This window comes from Ranitomeya variabilis, chromosome 3 (genome assembly GCF_051348905.1).
Source record: "Ranitomeya variabilis isolate aRanVar5 chromosome 3, aRanVar5.hap1, whole genome shotgun sequence".
NCBI lineage: Eukaryota > Metazoa > Chordata > Amphibia > Anura > Dendrobatidae > Ranitomeya > Ranitomeya variabilis.
This window is the reverse complement of record NC_135234.1, coordinates 123,606,303-123,629,134: the sequence shown is the minus strand read 5'-3', so window position 1 is coordinate 123,629,134 and position 22,832 is coordinate 123,606,303. Positions and strand designations below refer to the sequence as shown.

General features: G+C 42.3%; 1 protein-coding gene across 4 annotated transcripts in view; it reads right to left on the bottom strand.

The window, feature by feature from the left end:
• BCLAF3 (BCLAF1 and THRAP3 family member 3) overlaps positions 1 to 22,832 on the bottom strand; it is a 138,744-nt gene that overhangs the window by 83,264 nt on the left and 32,648 nt on the right. For 2 of the 4 annotated variants that reach the window (XM_077294637.1, XM_077294635.1), the window contains exon 2: positions 755 to 910. The exons of the other annotated variants lie outside the window; for them this stretch is intronic. The gene's annotated coding sequence lies outside the window, so the exon portion shown is untranslated. The remainder of the gene's footprint in view (positions 1 to 754; positions 911 to 22,832) is intronic. 4 annotated transcript variants of the gene reach the window in all.

The window sequence follows — 22,832 nt, the reverse complement described above, 5'->3', positions numbered from 1 at the left end:
ATTAACTGGAAATTTGAAAGCTCAGTGAGAGACAGGAGGTACGGGAAATACAATCTCATGGCAACTTTGACACACATTTTGAGATGTTACCCTTTAGACCCATGTCAGAGGTCTCATCCACCCAAATCAGACCTCTTGCTTTGCACTGATGAGGGGAAAGCACACGAAAACACGCGCCTGCAAACAGTGTCTGGTTTGGCTTTAATTCTAATTCATGTGGCAAGCATCGTATAATGGCTTGATAATGACTTTTAGGATTGCCACACCCAATAGGTGGTACTAGAGTTATATTCCACTTCCTCTCTGAATACAAAATTTACATATTTAAATTCCCATAAGAGAATTGCATGGCCTATAAGTCCCCTTTCGCCGGCTTGGCACTCTCCACAAGGAGAGCTGTTACACATGGATTTATGCCATTCCTCTGTAAGGATTGTGCTGCTTAGAACTCGAGGGCATCACAAGCATGGACAAGCTCTCAATCCGTGAACTATAACAATTTCACACTCCTTATTTATGAACCCAAACAACAATTTACAACCACAACAGTTTATTAATGAGGACACTACATTTCCATATTTTCAATAGATGCTTCTGGTCCTGTAATGTTCAACGTAGCTCTCAAGGCTACCGACTCAAAATATTCTTTTAAAAATGTAGACAATCTTTTATTGAGTGAGTAAATGTCCTGGTAAATAGTGAGAATGGCAAAATACTTTGCTGTATATTATTGAAATGATGTTGATTCTCTTACCTCTTCTTGACGCTTATGTGCAACTCTCAGGGTAGTCAAAATGTATTTTAAATTTTCAAGGTCCTTGATCCAAAGGTAGTGTGTTCATCCTTCACATTAAAGCAGTCAGTCGTTTAGAAAGACAATTCCCATGGGACATATTTTTTTCAATACGATCTGAAAAGATATTTTTTATATTTTGACGTTTCTTTTTATAAGAGTACCGTAATTCTCTTGTCAAAAAGTAAATCCTACCCTTTAATTAAACTTGTAGTTAATTTGTGTCAGCTATATATAATATTCGCCATAAATCGGCCAATGTATTGTGGCACCTTGTAGTCAGGCATTTGTCCTACTGACTCTTGGCTTCGGCAGGCTTCATTAACCTAGAGATTAAAGTTTTAGATGCACCAAGGTGCGGGAAAAGGCATGAAAGGGTTGATAGAGATGCCGCTTTATTTTACATGTATTAAAAAACACATGAAAAAAAAAACAAAACTGATGTGCACTACACAAGTGCGTTTTTTCATGCAAATGAACAGTAAGCATGGTGCAAGTAGATTTAAAGCATTTTTATGTGGATTTAAGTGGGAATCCACAGTCCAAAATCTACATGTGGACATACGCTGTTGCTTCAGTGTTTTTAGATCTTTTCCTCAGGTATTTCTATGGTGACTGCAGTACAATTAAAGCTTTTTTTAAATTTGTAAACTTTTATGACCAAATGTGTCAAGTTCACAAAGATCAATATTTGTAGTGTTGACCATTATTTTTCAAGATTCCTACAATTCATCCTGGCATGCTGGATATTAACTTCTGAGCCAAATGCAGACTCACAGACCATTCACAAATTCTGTGTTTTTGTTTTGTCCACCCACTTTGACGATTGACCACAAGTTCTCAATGAAACTGAGATGATGGGAGTTTCCTGGCCATGGACCCAAAATGTCAATGGCTTTATTAACGGTACCACTTCGTTATCACTTTTGCTTGGAGACATGGTGCTCCATCATGCTATAAAAAGTATAGTTCATCGCCAAATTGCTCCTGTATCAGTGGGAGAAGTTGCTCTTGGAGGATGTTTAGATACTTTATTCATGGCAGTGTTTTAAGGCAAAATAGTCAGTGAGACCGCTCCCTTGGATGAAAAGTAACCCCACACATGAAGCCTCATGTTATGCCACAAATTTTGAGACAGAATTCTGGAGTAAAAGCTTTGATGAATCAGGGCCTAAGACTTTTCATTCTTCAGATACATAAACATTTCTATAAAAGTAACCCTGATGAGATGGATATGTTGTAATACTTCTGGAACTTTACTTGTAATGTCTGGAATTACACAGATATCATAATACAAGATATGCTGCATACAATCGAAATGTGTGAAATTTTCTTTGTGCCCCCCCCCCCCCCCATCTGACTTGTCCACGATCCTGATATTACAAAATATTTAATGGTAATTTTTACACAATTTCTCTATGGTAAAATCTATATATATAATTGTCTATGGGGTACTTCCGTCTGTCTGTCTGTAACGGAAATCCGCTGATCAATCAGCGACGGGCACAGCCGGGCCGAGAATTAGTCCCTCCCTACTTCCGTCCAGTCAGTGCCCAGCGCCCGCTCCATACTCCGCTCCAGTCAGTGCTCACACAGGGTTAATGGCAGGGTTAACGGACCGCGTTATGCTGCGGTGTAACGCACTCCGTTAACGCTGCTATTAACCCTGTGTGACCAACTTTCTACTATTGATGCCGCCTATGAAGCATCAATAGTAAAAAAAAATCTAATGTTAAAAATAATAAAAAAAAAAACCTGCTATTCTCACCTTCCGTCGTCCGCCGATGCGCGCGGGGCTACCGCCAGCTTCCGTTCCCAGAGATGCATTGCGAAATTACCAAGAAGACATAGCGGTCTCACGAGACCGCTTAGGCCTCTTTCACATTTCGCCTGCGGATGCATGGTCGAAAATGGCAGACCCGTCGCACAAAAAAACGTTACATTGAACTTTTTTTGTGACGATGGTTCGCCAATTACCGACGCATCCAGTGCACGACGTATGGAACGTGTGTCCATACGCCGCGATGCGTCGGTAATACAAGTCTATGTGCAAAAAACGCATCCTGCGGGCAACTTTGCAGGATGCATTGCATAAGAAAGGAAGGAGGGCACTCACCGATCTGAAGCTTGACTTTGCTTTATTAAATGTTCATTAAAACATCATGGCCGGGAGAGTAAACAAGGAGCTCCTGTGAGCAGTGTGAAGACGACGGCCGTTTTGCGCTCTCACTTTGCAGGATGCGTTTTTTGCACAGAACGACACATTGCAACGTCTTTATAAAGACGGAAGTGTGAAAGAGGCCTAAGTCATCTGGGTAATTTTGCAATGCATCTCTGGGAAAGGAAGCTGGCGGCAGCAGCGCGCGCATCAGGACAGTTTCGCTGGACACCAGAGGGTGAGTATATAACTTTTTAAAAAAAAAAATTTATTTTTTTTTTTAAACAGGGATATGGTGCCCACACTGCTATATACTACGTGGGCAGTGCTATATACTGCGTGGCCAGTGCTATATACTGCGTGGCCACTGTTATATCCTGCGTGGCCACTGTTATATCCTGCGTGGCCACTGTTATATCCTGCGTGGCCACTGTTATATCCTGCGTGGCCACTGTTATATCCTGCGTGGCCACTGTTATATCCTGCGTGGCCACTGTTATATCCTGCGTGGCCACTGTTATATCCTGCGTGGCCACTGTTATATCCTGCGTGGCCACTGTTATATCCTGCGTGGCCACTGTTATATCCTGCGTGGCCACTGTTATATCCTGCGTGGCCACTGTTATATCCTGCGTGGCCACTGTTATAAACTGCGTGGCCACTGTTATAAACTGCGTGGCCACTGTTATAAACTGCGTGGCCACTGTTATAAACTGCGTGGCCACTGTTATAAACTGCGTGGCCACTGTTATAAACTGCGTGGCCACTGTTATAAACTGCGTGGCCACTGTTATAAACTGCGTGGCCACTGTTATATACTGCGTGGCCACTGTTATATACTGCGTGGCCACTGTTATATACTGCGTGGCCACTGTTATATACTGCGTGGCCACTGTTATATACTGCGTGGCCACTGTTATATACTGCGTGGCCACTGTTATATACTGCGTGGCCACTGTTATATACTGCGTGGCCACTGTTATATACTGCGTGGCCACTGTTATATACTGCGTGGCCACTGTTATATACTGCGTGGCCACTGTTATATACTGCGTGGCCACTGTTATATATTGCGTGAGCAGTGTTATATACTACGTGGGCAGTGCTATATACTACGTGAGCAGTGTTATATACTACGTGAGCAGTGCTATATACTACGTGGGCAGTGCTATATACTACGTGGCAGTGTTATATACTACGTGGCAGTGTTATATACTACTATACTACGTGGCAGTGTTATATACTACTATACTACGTGGCAGTGTTATATACTACTATACTACGTGGCAGTGTTATATACTACTATACTACGTGGCAGTGTTATATACTACGTGCGCAGTGGCTGCTATATATATATATATATATATATATATATATATATATATATATATATATATATATATATATACACATACATACATATATACATACACACATATATACATACATACATACACACACATGCTGTAGATATATAAGCCCCTGATGCTGGTGGGCCTAGCGCACCTTCAATTTTGGGGGTAACAGGTTCCCTTTAATTAATGAATCTTTATAGGTCCACTGCAACTGGAAAACTGCATGCACGCTACAGATGATACAAGTGGATGTGTTCTCCAAGAGGGACACCGTTTAGGGAAGAATTTAAAAGTAAAATATTTGAAAACGGAGCAAATTTGGGAATTTTCTTTAGATTTAGTTCTGTATACCACATGTAAAATATGTGCCTTTATAGAGATCTGCTTTATATTTTTTTTAATTTTGACTAAAATTACTATTTTTAACTAACATACAAAAATTATTATCGAAAACCTCAGATATTCAATCCTTTCTCTCTCCCTTCCCTCGGTCCCGAGAAATGCAGGCTAGATATTTTACCAAGTAGAAAAAAAAAAAAAAAAAAAAAAAAAAAGTCATGAAATATCCCTATTAGTAAAGCACAAGAAAATTAAATGGGTGATGCAACCTAGCACAGATGGTTCAGGGCTCTTCTCATGACAGCTTACTATAGTCTGTCCCTCCAATTACAGAGATCAGCAGAAGATGTCCTTGACGGAAACAAATCAGTATCAATCCAAGGATTAGCCATAGAAACCTAGCTCAGCTACACTAGGAAGAAATATGCACAAAACCTAAAAAAACCTGAAAGAAAATACTCAAGATGCGCAGTTGTATATTATTTTGATCGGCAAGAAATGCCTTTGGCACCTTCAGAAGACGGTGAGCAGGTAGACACTGAATCCAGTGGTGGTTTAATCATAGTCGCGATCCATCCTACGGTTAGTGGTGGAGGGTGTGTGAAGTGTGAAGATAGGGCTCTGCCACATATGTTTAGCAATGAAGGACTAAAAATTATACAGAGTCAGAATGCCTTTTGTTGTGTAAGCCCTCTCAGACAAGAAGGGCCAAACGACAAGAAAAATGCTCAGCACTTCTGGAATCCACTTGGTGCTTCACAGAGTAAGAGCATGTTCAGACAAGTGCTTTATACGTACAAGGGGTAAAATAAGTGTTTGATACACTGTCAATTTCATGAAATAAAATGTAAATTAATTGTGAAAAAATCATACAATGATTATCTGGATTTTTTTTTAAGATTCTGTCACAGTTGAAGTATACCTACGATGAAAATTACAGACCTCTCTATTCTTTGTAGGTTGGAAAACTTGCAAAACAGCAGTGTATCAAATACTTATTTTCCCCGTATATGTGATGTCCAAGTTAAAGCACTAGTGCAGGGTTTATCTTTTTTCTTTCACTTCTGGAGTGGTGGCACTAATGCAAGTTCGACAATCCATTGTCTTAGGCTATGTGCACACGTAGGAAGGGTCCTCTGCGGGTTCTCCCGCAGCGGATTTGATAAATCTGCAGGGCAAAACCGCTGCGGTTATCCCTGCAGATTTATCGCGGTTTGTCTTTCGGTTTACGCTGCGGGTTTACTCCTGCACTTGTTTTACTATTAAATGCAGCATCAATAGTAATGTTAAAAATAATAAAAAAAATGGTTATACTCATCCTCCAACGTCCCGATCTACTCGGCGCTGCACGAGGCGGTCCGGTTCCAAAGATGCTACGCGAGAAGGACCTTCGTGACGTAACGGTCATGTGACCGCGACGTCATCGCAGGTCCTGCTCGCATAGCAACCCTGCGACCGGACGGCCGCGTGCAGCGCTGAGAGGTGAGTATATCATTTTTTATTTTAATTCTTTTTTTTTTTTTTACACAAATATGGTTCCCAGGGCCTGGAGGAGAGTCTCCTCTCCTCCACCCCGGGTACCATCCGCACATGATCCGCTTACTATGTAAGCGGATCAATGCATTCCTATGTGTGCAGAATAGCCCCGATTCCGCACAAAGAAGTGACATGCTGCGGATTGTAAATCGCTGCGTTCCCGCGCGTTTTTTTCCACAGCATGTGCACAGCGTTTTCGGTTTTCCATAGGTTTACATTGAACTGTAAACTCATGGGAAACTGCTGCGGACCCGCAGCTGCAGAAACGCTGCGGATCCGCAGCAAAATCCGCAACGTGTGCACATACCCTTATACTTACCAGCTGCTGTTACCAGTTCTTGCCAGCATCACGCCGCCATCTTGTGGCTGCAACTTCTGAACGTCTGGAAGTCACAGGTAAGTGTCACGTGCTCTCCATGTAAGTCTATGAGAGCCTTCTTCCAGCCTCATTCAGGCTCTCATAGACTGAGGCCTCCCTCACATGTCTGTATGAAACATGTATGTGAAAAGCCAGCACTGGTGTCATAATTGAGTGTCATCCGTGTGTCCGTTTTTACCATCAGTGTGTCATCAGTGCTTTTCCGGTATGGAAAAAAGATAAATCCGTGTGTTGTTCCGTGTTTTGCACAGACCCACAGACTTGTATTGACCCTTGTCGTCCGTGCTGCTAAAAAAAAAAAAACGGACTGTGTGTTTTGCACGGACACACCATAGGTTATAATGGGTATATGTGTGGTATCTGTGAAAAAAAAAAAGGAATACCACGCGTACTGGAAACACGGACGTGTGAAGGAGGCCTAACATTGAGTGGTGACTTCCGGCTCGCCCAGCAAACACTTGAGCTGCAGAAGATGACGGCCGCTGGTAAATATACTACTAAGGGCAGAGAACATGCATTAGTGCCACCACTCCTGCGCTGAAATAAAAAGAAATATGCTGGAGTGGTGCTTTAAAATAGCACACTGACCAATGTTATTACATTGGAATTTTCAGATTACAGTTTTTGCACATGGACAGACTGCGGGGGAAAAAAAAAAATCACAGTGTGCACCATTCTCTTACGTTTTTCAGCTGAGATGCGCCCATTCAGGTTTATGGGTGAACAAAAAGAAAAAATCATATAGTATACAGATCATCCTTACTGAGTCTCCTTTTTGCACATGCATTGCAATGCTTAGAAAGTAAATGTCGGTTTAATCTTCATTTCAGAAATCATTAATACATATATTATATATAATATGTAGATTATATACAATATATATTATCAGGGAAATCTGCTTCTTTCTCTGTCAGGTCAGTATCAAAAACCTCAATTCGAGGGTAAAATCTGTATTAAGGGAAGACAGATTTTCCTGTTACAAAGATAAGACATGACAGTTGCTACTGATAAGATTGGGACAGGGGACGATGAGGAGGAGGATGGAGAAACGCTTCCTTTACACTGATGACAATTGGCCTAGTTTTCTGGATGAAAATCGGACGATTTTTCACAACCTCTTTTGAACCCAGCTCATTTAGACGAGTGTATAACGCGTCCATGTGCACCACGGGCTGCTTAGGGACCCATTACTGTATCAAAAACTATCAGCAGTCTTATCACAAATTGGCGCAATTTTCAGCCCCACATTCTTTACTGCTGAAGAATGTAAAATACATGAGTTTTATTGGTAAAATCAATGGTCCAGACTCATTAAGACTGGCGTCGCATTTATTAGTCCCGCGATAGAAACTTATTGAAAATAAAATGCACCCAAAAACGCACATGCCTCACCAGTGGTCCTAAACGCATAGTGGGAACGAGTTTTCATAAATTCACCACTTTGCTTGGACAGTTAAACACAGATTTTCTACAAAACAAACAAAAAACTGCAGCAGAAAAATACTGAGTAAAGTAATTACACTACGTGGAAACAGAATCTTATAAGTCTCTAGATCACATGCGGAAGATGTGTTTCTGTTAGGGGCACTTTACAGTTTTAGAGAACCTGGGAAATATGGTATTTATTCAGTATAGGAAGGACAAGAGCGTTAGGCCACATTCAGTATTTTACCTCAGTATTTGTAAGCCATAACCAGGAGTGGAACTATCAGAGGAAAAGTATAACAGAAACACATCACCACTTCTGTATTTATCCCCCACTCCTGGTTCTGGCTTACAAATACTGAGGTAACCAAATAGAATTATATACTAATGTATTACTAGGTACTGCCTATAATCACTTACATTTTTAATTCTCAGGGATCACCAGTCACGAGATCGAAAGTACCGTATATTGGGCAATAAAAGAAAAAGCGGAAGTCACACATTTTTGACTCACTACTAGTGTTGAGCATTCCGATACCGCAAGTATCGGGTATCGGCCGATATTTGCTGTATCGGAATTCCGATACCGAGATCCGATACTTTTGTGGTATCGGGTATCAGTATCGAAACAACATTAATGTGTAAAATAAAGAATTAAAATAAAAAATATTGCTATACTCACCTCTCCGACGCAGCCTGGACCTCACCGAGGGAACCGGCAGCGTTCTTTGCTTAAAATGCGCGCTTTTCCTTCCTTCCGTGACGTCACGGCTTCTGATTGGTCGCGTGCCGCCCATGTGGCCGCGACGCGACCAATCACAGCAAGCCGTGACGTAATTTTAGGTCCTTCAGGATTTTAAAATTACGTTCTGGCTTATGATTGGTCGCGACGCAACGCGACCAATCACAAGCCGTGACGTCACGGGAGGCTGGACACGCGCGCATTTTAAAATGCGCGCGTGTCCAGCCTCCTGTGACGTCACGGCTTGTGATTGGTCGCGTCGCCCATGTGACCGCGACGTGACCAATCACAAGCCAGAACGTAATTTTAAAATCCTGAAGGACCTAAAATTACGTCACGGCTTGCTGTGATTGGTCGCGTCGCGGCCACATGGGCTGCACGCGACCAATCACAAGCCGGGACTTCACGTAAGTAAGTAAACGCGCGAATTTTAAGCAAACAACGCTGCCGGTTCCCTCGGTGAGGTCCAGGCTGCGTCGGAGAGGTGAGTATAGCTATATTTTTTATTTTAATTCTTTCTTTTACACATTAATATGGATCCCAGGGCCTGAAGGAGAGTTTCCTCTCCTTCAGACCCTGGGAACCATCAGGGATACCGTCCGATACTTGAGTCCCATTGACTTGTATTGGTATCGGGTATCGGTTTGGATCCGATACTTTGCCGGTATCGGCCGATACTTTCCGATACCGATACTTTCAAGTATCGGACGGTATCGCTCAACACTACTCACTACAAGTTGAGTAACGATGGTGCCAGGGCTGACATATGCTGGCACACCTTAAAATATTAGTTTCCTAATCCCTGGATTGTTTAGGACTGTTTAGCTTTTCTTTAGTTATACATAGCTTGTTTAGTTGATGGAAATGTGTGCACTACTTTTCCATGTAGCAATGGTACTTTTCTTCCTAAGCAGAGGAGCTCTCCAAACTAACATACCTTGATTTAAGTAAAAGCAATAGTTCATATAAAGAACAGAGACTACTGAGTAAACAACATTTAATTTAAAAAAATAGTGTAAAAGTCAAGCTACCAGCGTTAAAGTCTACCCAAATCGGGATGGTCCTAACCTCTAGTATTAAAACCATGTGTCAAATGATGTCAAAACGAATAAGGGCTGAGCAGGACCCGGTCCAGAATATGGATACCCAGTAATGGGAAGCCATATAAACATAATGCTGGGTATTCCTATTCGGGGCCTGGTCCTGCTCAACCCTTATTCACAATTACATCACTTTGACATGTGGTAAGGTTTTAATAGCAGAGGATAGGACCATCCCAATTTGGGTACACCTTGACGCTGGTGGGATGGCTTTTACTTTATTTTATTTTTTTTATCAAAAACAATGTTTAACAAGTACCCCATGTCACTTTAATGCACTATTACTTTATGTTCATTTTGTTTCCATCTTAGGTTTTGTCTGTTTAATGGCTAATGTGTACATGCTCCAAAATTTTTGCATGCATTTCAACTTATACACCAGTCCAAATTTTTCGGATAAATCTCCAAGCTATTATTCTGGGGTCTTACTGTAGTTATTAAATTTAACAATGTAATAGATAGATAGATATATATATATATATATATATATATATATATATCTATATATATATATATAAATTTTGTAACCCCTTCCCGACATGCAACGTACATGTACTGCTCTGCGGGTGCTGCGTTCCCACAAAGAGAAGTACACACCGGGCAGCACGGTGGCTCAGTGGTTAGCACTGCAGCCTTGCAGCGCTGGAGTCCTGGGTTCAAATCCCACCAAGGACAACATCTGCAAGGAGTTAGTATGTTCTCCCCGTGTTTGCGTGGGTTTCCTCCGGGTACTCCCAAAGATATACGGTACAGCGATGATAATGTGTGCAAACTGTAAAGCACTGCAGAATATGTTAGCGCTACATGAAAATAAAGATTATTACTAGTTGGCCCGTGCGAAATTTTCACACATTGGTTGTCGGGGGCGCAGGCAATTTCAGGAAAATTAAGCCGGTCAAATGTAAATGTATATAATGAGATGATGAACACAGAGGTATGCGTGTTATATATATATATATATATATACACATACACACACACGCACACGCACACACACGCACACACACACACACACACACACACAGTACAGACCAAACACCTTCCCATTTAAAAAATTTTCTGTATTTTCATGACTATGAAAATTGTACATTCACACTGAAGGCATCAAAACTATGAATTAACACATGTGGAATTATATACTTAACAAAAAAGTGTGAAACAACTGAAAATATGTCTTATATTCTAGGTTCTTCAAAGTAGCCACCTTTTGCTTTGATGACGGCTTTACACACTCTTGGCATTCTCTTGATGAGCTTCAAGAGGTAGTCACCGGAAATGGTCTTCCAACAATCTTGAAGGAGTTCCCAGAGATGCTTAGCACTTGTTGGCCCTTTTGCCTTCACTCTGTGGTCCAGCTCACCCCAAACCATCTCGATTGGGTTTAGGTCTAGTGACTGTGGAGGCCAGGTCATCTGGCGTAGCATCCAATCACTCTCCTTCTTAGTCAAACAGCTCTTACACAGCCTGGAGGTGTGTTTGGGGTCATTGTCCTGTTGAAAAATAAATTATGTTCCAACTTAACGCAAACCGGATGGAATAGCATTCCGCTGCAAGATGCTGTAGTAGCCATGCTGGTTCAGTATGCCTTCAATTTTGAATAAATCCCCAACAGTGTCACCAGCAAAGCACCCCCACACCATCACACCTCCTCCTCCACGCTTCACGGTGGGAACCAGGCATGTAGATTCCATCCGTTCACCTTTTCTGCATCGCACAAAGACACAGTGGTTGGAACCAAAGATCTCAAATTTGGACTCATCAGACCAAAGCATAGATTTCCACTGGTCTAATGTCCATTCCTTGTGTTCTTTAGCCCAAACAAGTCTCTTCTGCTTGTTACCTGTCCGTAGCAGTGGTTTCCTAGCAGCTATTTTGCCATTTAGGCCTGCTGCACAAATTCTCCTCTTAACAGTTGTTGTAGAGATGTGTCTGCTGCTAGAACTCTGTGTGGCATTGACCTGGTCTCTAATCTGAGCTGCTGTTAACCTGCAATTTCTGAGGCTGGTGACTCAGATAAACTTATCCTCAGAAGCAGAGGTGACTCTTGGTCTTCCTTTCCTGGGCCGGTCCTCATGTGAGCCAGTTTCTTTGTAGCGCTTGATTGTTTTTGCAACTGCACTTGGGGACACTTTCAAAGTTTTCCCAATTTTTCAGACTGACTGACCTTCATTTCTTTAAGTAATGATGGCCACTCGTTTTTCTTTACTTAGCTGCTTTTTTCTTGCCATAATACAAATTCTAACAGTCTATTCAGTAGGACTATCAGCTGTGTATCCACCAGACTTCTTAAACCTGACAGGGTACACCTGTGAAGTGAAAACCATTTCCGGTGACTACCTCTTGAAGCTCATCAAGAGAATGCCAAGAGTATGCAAAGCAGTCATCAAAGCAAACGGTGGCTACTTTGAAGAAGCTAGAATAAAAGACATATCTTCAGTTGTTTCACACTTTTTTGTTAAGTATATAATTCCACATGTGTTAATTCATAGTTTTGATGCCTTCAGGTGAATTTACAATTTTCATGGTCATGAAAATACAGAAAAATCTTTAAATGAGAAGGTGTGTGTCCAAACTTTTGGTCTGTACTGTATATGTGTGTGTTTTCACTAATATTTAAGCCCATGGATCCATTATATGTCCATTTTGCAAGCCGGCGAGAAAATCTTGCCATACGGATGTCACATGGATGCTTACATGCGAGAAAATCGCATTTAGCACTGCACACGGATGACATACGGATCACTGTTCCGGGAATGTTTCTGCGATTCTCGCCCGTGTAAAACGGGTCAGTACAATTACAGCGATACCCAATTTAGATACGGTAGTTTTATTAATATTTTGGCGCTTTTGCACAATAAAAACTATTATAGAAAAAAATTATTCTTTTTGCATTGCGCTATTCTGAAAGTTATAACTTTTTTTATTTTTCTGCTGATAGAGCTATATGACGGCTTGTTTTTTGCAGGCCAACATGTCGATTTCAGCTGTACCAATTTTATTTACATATTTGTAAAAAATAGACTGGTCAGGAAGGTGAAAACAGGCTTCGGGGGTGAAGGGGTTACAGAAAAACACTAGCTTTACTTTAGCATTGAGCTACAGAACAAACAAGACAAAAGCTTTCAGTCTTGTTGGGTGGGGGTCTATCAGCAATCTTTGCCCACTCTTCCTTTGTTCAAATCTGTCATATTGCAAGGGAATCTGCCCTCTCCAATCTTTATTAAAAAACAAAATTAGTGATCTTGCACTTTTCGCACTGGTGACCTAGACTTTTTTTTTTAGACTCAGGAAAGATATATATCTTGGTACCGTGTTAGCCTGTAGATAGAAAATATTTAGAATTGAGAGTCCTCAGTGGTTGATACCTTTTAATGGCTAACTGAAAAGATGGTAACAAATTGCGAGCTTTCGGGACTACACAGGTCTCTTCATCAGGCAAAGACTAAAAGAAATTCTGAAGAATCACATATTTATGCACAACATAGCACAGAAAAAAAAAAAAAAAACAAGGAAAAACCATGGATAAGACAGGTGACATGAAGCAGACTTACCATGAGTGATAAACAGTTATGTCCATAAATATTGGGCCAGTTATTAGATAAGGATTGTTTTATTGTCCTCTGATTGGGGTTGGTTCTGTTGTGATGACCCCTCAGTCTGAGGGGCAAGTTCCTTAGTTGATGTAAAAAGACAAATCCATGCGACACATTCATTCATGTAGTGAGAGTATCAAAGGTCGTCATCAGTTTATATTCCCGGACTCTTCTGTCTATCTTAGATTTGAAGCTACCTTTTAACACAAGTAATTTCATGTCCATAATGTTATGATTTGGGAGACAGAAATGTATTGCCACAGGTAGATCCATTCTTTTTTCTCTTATTGTGTGGCGGTGAGAATTCATTCTTGTTCTCAGTTTCTGCCCTGTCTCCCCCACATACAGACCCCCAGTTGGACATTTAGTACAAATAATTAGGTACACCACATTAGATATAATGCAGCTGAAGGTACCTGGTATCTTGTAGTCCTGATGTGAATTGGGGATCTTTATTCTTGTCCGTGGTCATTATAAATGGACAGGTTTTACATTTTTTCTGGATGCAAGGAAAGGTACCTGCAGCTGTTGGAGAGGACAGGGAGCTCTTGACAATGATGCTTCTTAAGGCCCCGTCTCACATAGCGAGATCGCTAGCGAGATCGCTGCTGAGTCACTAGTTTTGTGACGCAACAGCGACCTCAGTAGCGATCTCGCTATATGTGACACGTACCAGCGATCAGGCCCCTGCTGCGAGATCGCTGGTCGTGTCGGAATGGCCTGGACCTTTTTTTGGTCGTTGAGGTCCCGCTGACATCGCTGAATCGGTGTGTGTGACACCGATCCAGCGATGTCTTCACTGGTAACCAGGGTAAACATCGGGTTACTAAGCGCAGGGCCGCGCTTAGTAACCCGATGTTTACCCTGGTTACCAGCGTAAATGTAAAAAAAACCAAACAGTACATACTCACCATCTGTTGCCCGTCAGGTCCCTTGGCGTCTGCTTCCTGCTCTGACTGAGTGCCGCAAAGTGAAAGCAGATCACAGCGGTGACGTCACCGCTGCGCTCTGCTCTCACTGTACGGCGGCTCAGTCAGAGCAGGCAGCAGACGGCAAGGGACCTGACGGACATCAGATGGTGAGTATGTAGCGTTTGTTTTTTTTGGTAACCAGGGTAAACATCGGGTTACTAAGCGCGGCCCTGCGCTTAGTAACCCGATGTTTACCCTGGTTACCCGGGTGCTGCAGGGGGACTTCGGCATCGTTGAAGACAGTTTCAACGATGCCGATGTCGTTCCCCTGATCGTTGGTCGCTGGAGATAGCTGTCTGTGTGACAGCTCCCCAGCGACCACACAGCGACGCTGCAGCGATCAGCATCGTTGTCTGTATCGCTGCAGCGTCGCTGTGTGAGACGGGGCCTTTAGATTTCGGGGCTGCCTAAAACACAGTAGTGGGGGGTCTGGAAAAATGGATTGTAAGCTGGCATCTTTTTGTAGTAAAGGTTGTAATTTCCGTGCAGCTCCCCTTAGCACCTCCAGATTTGGATTGTAGGTAACTACTAGAGGTACCCGGTCATTTTCTTATTTAGCTTTGTAATGTAGCAGGTAATTCTGGTTCATGTCACCTTTCTTATCCAAGGTTTTTCCTGGCTTTTTTTTTTTTTTTTTTTCTGTGCTATGTTGTGCATAAATATGTGATTCTTCAGAATTTCTTTTAGTCTTTGCCTGATGAAGAGACCTGTGTAGTCTCGAAAGCTTGTCCAGGACACAACAAACACTATGAAAGTTGTCATATTAAAAGGCAATTTTAAATCACAAAAATGATGAAGAGTTTGGGAATAGAAACTTATTAAATCTTTGATTCCCTCCACACAGGACTAAATCTGTCAGGAGGATTTATGAGGCACTACAAGATCTGAGGAATCTGCTCCAGAGACTGAGGGCACCAGGCCTCTGATCTTACTTGGATATTGGGGCTATAAAACTTTCACATCACTAGCCTAATCCATTTAAGGATTCAGTCACTGAGCTCAGTTTGCTTGTTTATTTAAATGCCTTGACCTTTTTTCTCTTTTGTTGTTGTTTACTTTACTTTTATTTCTTTTTTTCTTTTACTGTGTGCATATATTTGTGTTATACCATGCCTGGGGAAGGGACCTAAGAATTCTCAAAAGCATTGCTTAGTAACATTATTTATTTTACTTTTGTTAGCTATTAAAAGGCATCATAACTACAAGATTATCTTGTTTTTTTTTCTAGAGAGCACAATAGGCAATGTCACAGCTGACCCTGCTCCTCCTCCTTTCAAAATGACCTTTGCTCTGGCTCATGAGATGCTTCAATACAATAAATAGGGACTAAAGACCTGATTTATGATGGTGTTTTCATCAGGATTCAAATAATACAAAATTTTTGCATAAAAACGTTTTATGTCAGTTCTGGCCAGCTGTACCAAAATAGGCAGAACTGGGGTAGGACAGGGAATGGTGAAGCCCACCTTGAAATTTCTTCAATAATTACATCACTTTAGTGACAAATTAAAGGGGTTGTTGGCAGGGCTGTGGAGTCAGTTAGCCAAACCTTCCACTCCACAGCACTGGTCACTACGGAGCATGTACATAAAGTGCAGCACAGATTCATCTCAACTAAAAGCCGAAATCCTTATTTATCATGCATTGCTTATATAGCACTATCATATTCCGCAGCGCTTTACAATCATCATCATCACTGTCCCTGATGGGCTCACAATCTAAATTCCGTATCAGTATGTCTTTGGAGTGTGGGAGAAAACTGGAGTACCCGGAGGAAACCCACACAAACACGGGGAGAACATACAAACTCCTTGCAGAAGTTGTCCTTGGTGAGAATTGAACCCTTAGATCAGGTCCATTTTATACTGACTCAAATTCCATCAACACGAATACAGACTCCACAGCCCTGTTTGTCCAGAACTTTAACAATGATGGCCTATCTTTAGGATAGGTCATGACTGTCTGATGAGTGGGCACCCCGATGATCAGCTGTTCCTGGTATGGGCCGGAAATGCTCATTTACAGAGCTACATAGCATCAACTGTATCGCTGTCGGGTACTGCACATTCGCTATCTACTCAAATCAATAGGTGGTGGATGTGCAGAACCGGTCTGCGGCCACTATTCCGTCGAAAGAGCTATGCCACTCCATAACAGAGCAGCTCCATTCGACACCAGGAACAGCTAATCGGTAGGGGTGTCAGGTTTTGCACATCCGCCAATAAGTCATTGATCGGCCATCAGTCCCAGACGATTAAACCCTCTAAAGCTAGAAATGTACTGTAGTTAATTACTGGAGCAACTTATTTTAAATTGGGGAACTTGGCACTTGTTTTGCAATAGAAAGACATTTTACATCTATGGAACTCTTATCTAAACATGTCTAAGGCTGGTTTCACACTTGCGTTTTGATCTGCAGCGTTTTAGCGCTAAAAAACGCATGCTTTTTTTTCTATACTTAACATTAAAAATGCATGCGTTTTTTAGCATGCGTTTTGACGCGTTTTCGGCAACGCATGCGTTTTTTGACGCGTGCGTTTAGTTGCAGAAATGCAACCTGCAGTAATTTCTAGCGGCGTTTTTTTGCCGCAAAAAAACGCATGCGTTTATTCGCGGCAAAAAAATGTATTGCTGTCTATGTAAACGCATGCATTTTTAAGCACATGCGTTTGCTTGCGTTAAAAACGCATGCGTTTTTATAGAAAAACACAAGAAAAAACAAGAAAACCCTAACCCTAACCACAAGAAAAAACAAGAAAACCCTAACCCTAAGGTTAGGATCCCTAGTAACCCTAGGGATCCTAACCCTAACCCTAGGGATCCTAACCCTAACCCTAGGGATCCTAACCCTAACCCTAGGGATCCTAACCCTAACCCTTAGGCTACTTTCACACTAGCGTTAACTGCAATCCGTCACAATGCGTCGTTTTGCAGAAAAAGTGCTTGCAGGATGCGTTTTTTCTCCATTGACTAACATTAGCGACGCATTGCGACGGATTGCCACACGTCGCAACCGTCTTGAGACGGTTGTGCCGTGTTGTGGCGGTTTTGCGGTCTCCTGAAAAAAATGGGACGCAAATAACCTTCTCGGATCGCGGAACAAATTGCAGTGAAAAAAATGGCGATCCGCAAATACTGTGTACAGCAAAAACAAGCTACCGTTGTTTTTGTGGTACCATTGTTTTAAATGGAGGTCGTGTCCTTAAACTGTGAAAAATATCGAGCAAGCTCGATATTTTTTCACGGCCGTATATACAGGACACGGCGCTACATTTTTGCGGCCCCATATAAATCTATTGTGGCAGCAAAAACGGCCAACAAAAACACGGCAAGTGTAAAAGCAGCCTAACGATAACTTAGGATCTTTTGTTCCATTAGGTAATATGGATGACATAGTGGGTATTACTATGGTGGACATATAATTTCTGTGGATTAAATTTCAATGATTATCATAAAATAAAAATATACATAGCTTTCCTGGCAATAACATCGACAGAGGATCATACAAATATTTCTGGTAGTTAGCCCATATTTCTTTGCTCTTGCATTAAGTCATGGGTTAATATTTTGCGTGCAATCACACAGTTCACTTACATTTCTATACAATACTCACAGGAAACCTACAAAATATGAATGAAAAAAAAAAAGTTGCAGTATTTTGAAATAAAACCATAAATTCAGACATCACTAAGTGCTGCACAATTATCTGTCACAGAAGGGAGAGGTTACTTCAAAAAAGTTGGCGAAATTGAGCAATTAAAGTTTTAGGAAAGATGTAAAAACATAAAAAAGGATTATGGTAATGGAGAAAGTCAAATTACACGCAGCTGCCAGTAGAACGGGCTTTAAATATCATTTCGCATTAGCACTTCAAGGACACTTCAGAAATGTATGTCCGGGATTTTATTCACAATCAACAAAAATAGAGAAGGAAAAAAAAAAGCCGCTGAGTACACACAAGCTCATTGTGTTCCAGCAGAGGTCAAAAGTATTATCAAACCAATTCTGGCATGGTAGAAGGTGGGGGATGTGTAATGGAAGTCTGTAGTCAGCAGAGTATGAAAATACAATTCTGCTCAAATAACGGCACAAATGGTTTTTTTTGTATGTTACTGCTAAATTCCTAATAAATAATGGAAAGCCAAACTGTACATATAATATGGCCTCTCACATTTAAGAGGTAATCTTAATACAAGGTGTATCCCATGCACCACTCCGTGTCCCATGCAGACTTGTACAGCCCCTCCACAAGGTTGTAAAAATTCTACGTACTCCAAAAATGCAAGGAACCGGGCATCTTCCTTCCACAATACGCACTATAGGCTGTAGGGGTGTAACTGGGCACATAACTGTGCTAATGATGCAATGTGAAGCGTAAGTTTCTTAACTACATATATGCGGAGGTCGGATTTATCCCGTGCTTCCCTTCATCCGGGATTCTACATTTACCAATTATCATTCCATCAGTGACCTTTGATGTTTTCTCTTTCATGTATTTTATATTGATTTTAATTTTTGTTTTAGTGTCTCTATGGTAAGGGAGGTTGGACCAAGGGGAGCGGTCCATGACTGACTCACTATAAATACTTCCAGTCTTGCGTTATTTGACTATGCACTATTTTATTCGTAGCTTGACAAAGGCCCCGCGTGGCTGAAATGTTGCAAATTTTAATGTGTGTACACTGGTGTCAATAAAAATAATTTTTGTGAAAGGAAAATACCCGGTGCCTTGGATTTTTGGAGGACCTAAAGGTAATTATATGTCTGTAGGGTTAACTCTCAAGCCCTCTAGAAATGGGCATGAGGTCTTAGGAAGATGAATAAAATGATACTTTGATATCTGCGATCCAATGTCTTACTCCAGAGAAATCCATGGACTATAGGCCGGACACTAATCCCACTGAGAATCTGCCTCAGAGATTATCTACTATATACAGTATATACTCGAGTATAAGCCGAGATTTTCAGCCCAAAAAAATGGGCTGAAAGTGCCCCTCTCAGCTTATACTCGAGTCATGGAAGGCGGGGGGGGTCGGCCTGTGAGGGGGAGCGACGCCTGTCAAATACTCACCTGCTCCCGGCGCTCCTGACACGGTCCCCGCATGTCCCACGGTCTTGGGGAGCGGCAGCTTCTTCCCCTGTTCAGCGGTCACTGGTACCGCTCATTAAAGTTATGAATATGGACTCCACTCCCATAGGGTTGGAGCCGCATATTCATTACTGTAATGAGCGGTGCCACGTGACCGCTCACTACAGGAAGAAGCTGCCGCTCCCGGAGACGTGGGACATGCGGGGACCGCGCCAGGAGCAGGTGAGTATGTCATATTCACCTTTCCGCGTTCCACCGCCGCCTCGTCTTCCACGTTCTCTGCCGTGACTGTTCAGGTCAGAGGGCGCGATGACTTATAAGTGTGCGTGCCGCCCTCTGCCTGAACAGTCAGTGCGGAGAGACGGGACGCTGAGGAGCAGCGGGCAGCGACGAGAGGTGAGCATGTCATTTTTTTTTTCTTTTAGTGCAGCAGCAGCATTACATGTGGCACATTGTTATATGGAGCGTCTATGGGGCCATAAAGAACTGCATGGAGCATTATATGGAGCATCTATGGGGCCATAACTGCATGGAGCATTATATGGGGCCATAACTGCATGGAGCATTATATGGGGCATCTACGTATTATCTGTAACATTAGATCTTTTTACTATTGATGCTGCATACGCAGCATCAATAGTAAAAAGTTGGTCACACAGGGTTAATAGCTGCGTTAACGGAGTGCGTTACACCGCGGTCCGTTAACGCTGGCATTAACCATGTGTGAGCACTCAGCGCTGACTGCAGGGCAGTAAAGCAGCGGCCATTTCGCTGCCAGACTATGGCCGTCGCTGATTGCCACGACCAATCAGCGACTTGGATTTCCATGACAGACAGAGGCCGCGATCAATGAATATCCGTGACAGACAAACAGAAAGACGGAAGTGACCCTTAGACATTACCGTATATACTCGAGTATAAGCCGACCCGAGTATAAGCCGACCCCCCTAATTTTGCAACAAAAAACTGGGAAAACTTATTGACTCGAGTATAAGCCTAAGGTGGGAAATGCAGCAGCTACTGGTAAATTTCAAAAATAGATACCAATAAAAGTAAAATTAATTGAGACATCAGTAGGTTAAGTGTTTTTGAATATCTGAATCAGGTGCCCCATATAATGCTCCATACAGTTCATTATGGCCCCATAAGATGCTCCATATACAAATATGCCCCATATAACGCTCCATTCAGTTCTTTTTGGCCCCATATAATGCTCCATGCAGTTCTTTATGGCCCCATAAGATGCTCCATATACAAATATGCCCCATATAATGCTTCATGCAGTTATGGCCCCATAGATGCCCCATATACCGTAATGCTTCATACAGTTCTTTATGGCCCCATAGACGCTCCATATAGCAATGTGCCACATGTAATGCTGCTGCTGCACTAAAAAAAAAATAAAAAATGACATACTCACCTCTCGTCGCTGCCCCTCAGTCCTGTCTCTCCGCACTGACTGTTCAGGCAGAGGGCGGCGCGCACACTAATACGTCATCGCGCCCTCTGACCTGAACAGTCACTGCCGAGGACGCGGAAGACGAGGTGGCGGTGGAACGCGGAAAGGTGAATATGACATACTCATCTGCTCCCGGCGCGGTCCCTGCATGTCCCACGTCTCCGGGAGCAGCAGCTTCTTCCTGTAGTGAGTGGTCACGTGGCACCGCTCATTACAGTAATGAATATGTGGCTCCACCCCTATGGGAGTGGAGTCCATATTCATGACTTTAATGACTTTAATGAATGGTACCAGTGACCGCTGAACAGGGGAAGAAGCTGCCGCGCCCGAAGACCGTGGGACATGCGGGGACCGCGTCAGGAGCGCTGGGAGCAGGTGAGTATTTGACAGGCGTCGCTCCCCCTCACCCGCCGACCCCCCCGCCTTCCATGACTCGAGTATAAGCCGAGAGGGGCACTTTCAGCCCATTTTTTGGGGCTGAAAATCTCGGCTTATACTCGAGTATATACGGTAAGTGGTGAAAAAAAATTCCCAAATTTGTTTTAAAAAAAAATGGCGCCATTTTCCGAGACCAGTATCGTCTCCATTTTTCGTGATCTGGGGTCGGGTGAGGGCTTATTTTTTTGCCCGTCGAGCTGACATTTTTAATTATACCATTTTGGTGTATGTACAATCTTTTGATTGCCTGTTATTACATTTTATTGCAATTTAGCGGCGACCAAAAACGTAATTCTGGCGTTTTGAATTTTTTTTCAATTTACGCAATTTAGCGATTGGGTTAATTTTTTTTTATAGTGATAGATCGGGCGATTCTGAATACGTCGATACCAAATGTGTATATTTGATTTTTTTTGTTTATTTTGAATGGGGCGAAAAGTGGATGATTTGAACTTTTTTTTTTAATCTTTTTAAAAACATTTTTTTACTTTTTGCATGCTTCAATAGTCTCCATGGGAGACTAGAAGCTGCAGTACTTCAATCACCTCTGCTACACACAGGCAATGATCAGATTGCCTGTGTGTAGCAGAAATGCTCACTTGCGATGCGTGCCGACCACAGAGTGGAGCTCATAGCACTCTGGCAATGACAACTAGAGGTCAGCTGCAGACCTCTGATTGTCATACCGACCCATCGGTGACCCGCAGTCATGTGATGGGGTCACCAATGGGCGGGATTAGCGACGCACTTCCTGTAAGCACGAGATAAATGCCGTTGCCAGAGATTGCCAGAGGCATTTAACTAGTTAACAGCTGTGGGTGGATCGCGATTCCACCTGCAGCTGTACAGATCAGCTGTCATGTGCCCAGAAAGGTGCGGGCTCAGCGCTGGAGCCTGCACCAAACAGAATCCGATATGGCAGTACTATTACGCCCAACATCGGAAAGGGGCTAAGGACTGATTGGAAAGACTCGCCAACATTTATCTATTTTTCTATCTAACTTTCAAGTGGTCTGCTTATACATGAAATTAGACAGGTAAAACGAGAGCTGATTATTGATATAAACCAGCTAGTACTGAGTGTGTCCTCAGAAAAATGACCTATTGTTGAAAATAAGTTCTGCACAGAAGACTTTTCAGCAAGAATTATCATCACAGACAAAGTGATAATGAAAGGTAACAACTATGCACAGCAGATAACACAGGGTCCAACATTGACAATTGGTTGGTGTCACAGCACACCTGCTCCCCCTCACAATGACCTTTGCCCTGATGAGAGCATGCTCATACTTCAGCACAATTCAGTAGGGTCTGAGCAGTCTATTCTTACCGAACGTCCATGTTCCTAATAGGAAGTAGGAGTCCAATAGTAGACTTTGTTTATTTTTTTCTTTTCATATTAAAATGTAAAAAAATATATAAAAACAGATTTCAGAGATGGCTCATATTCTGAGC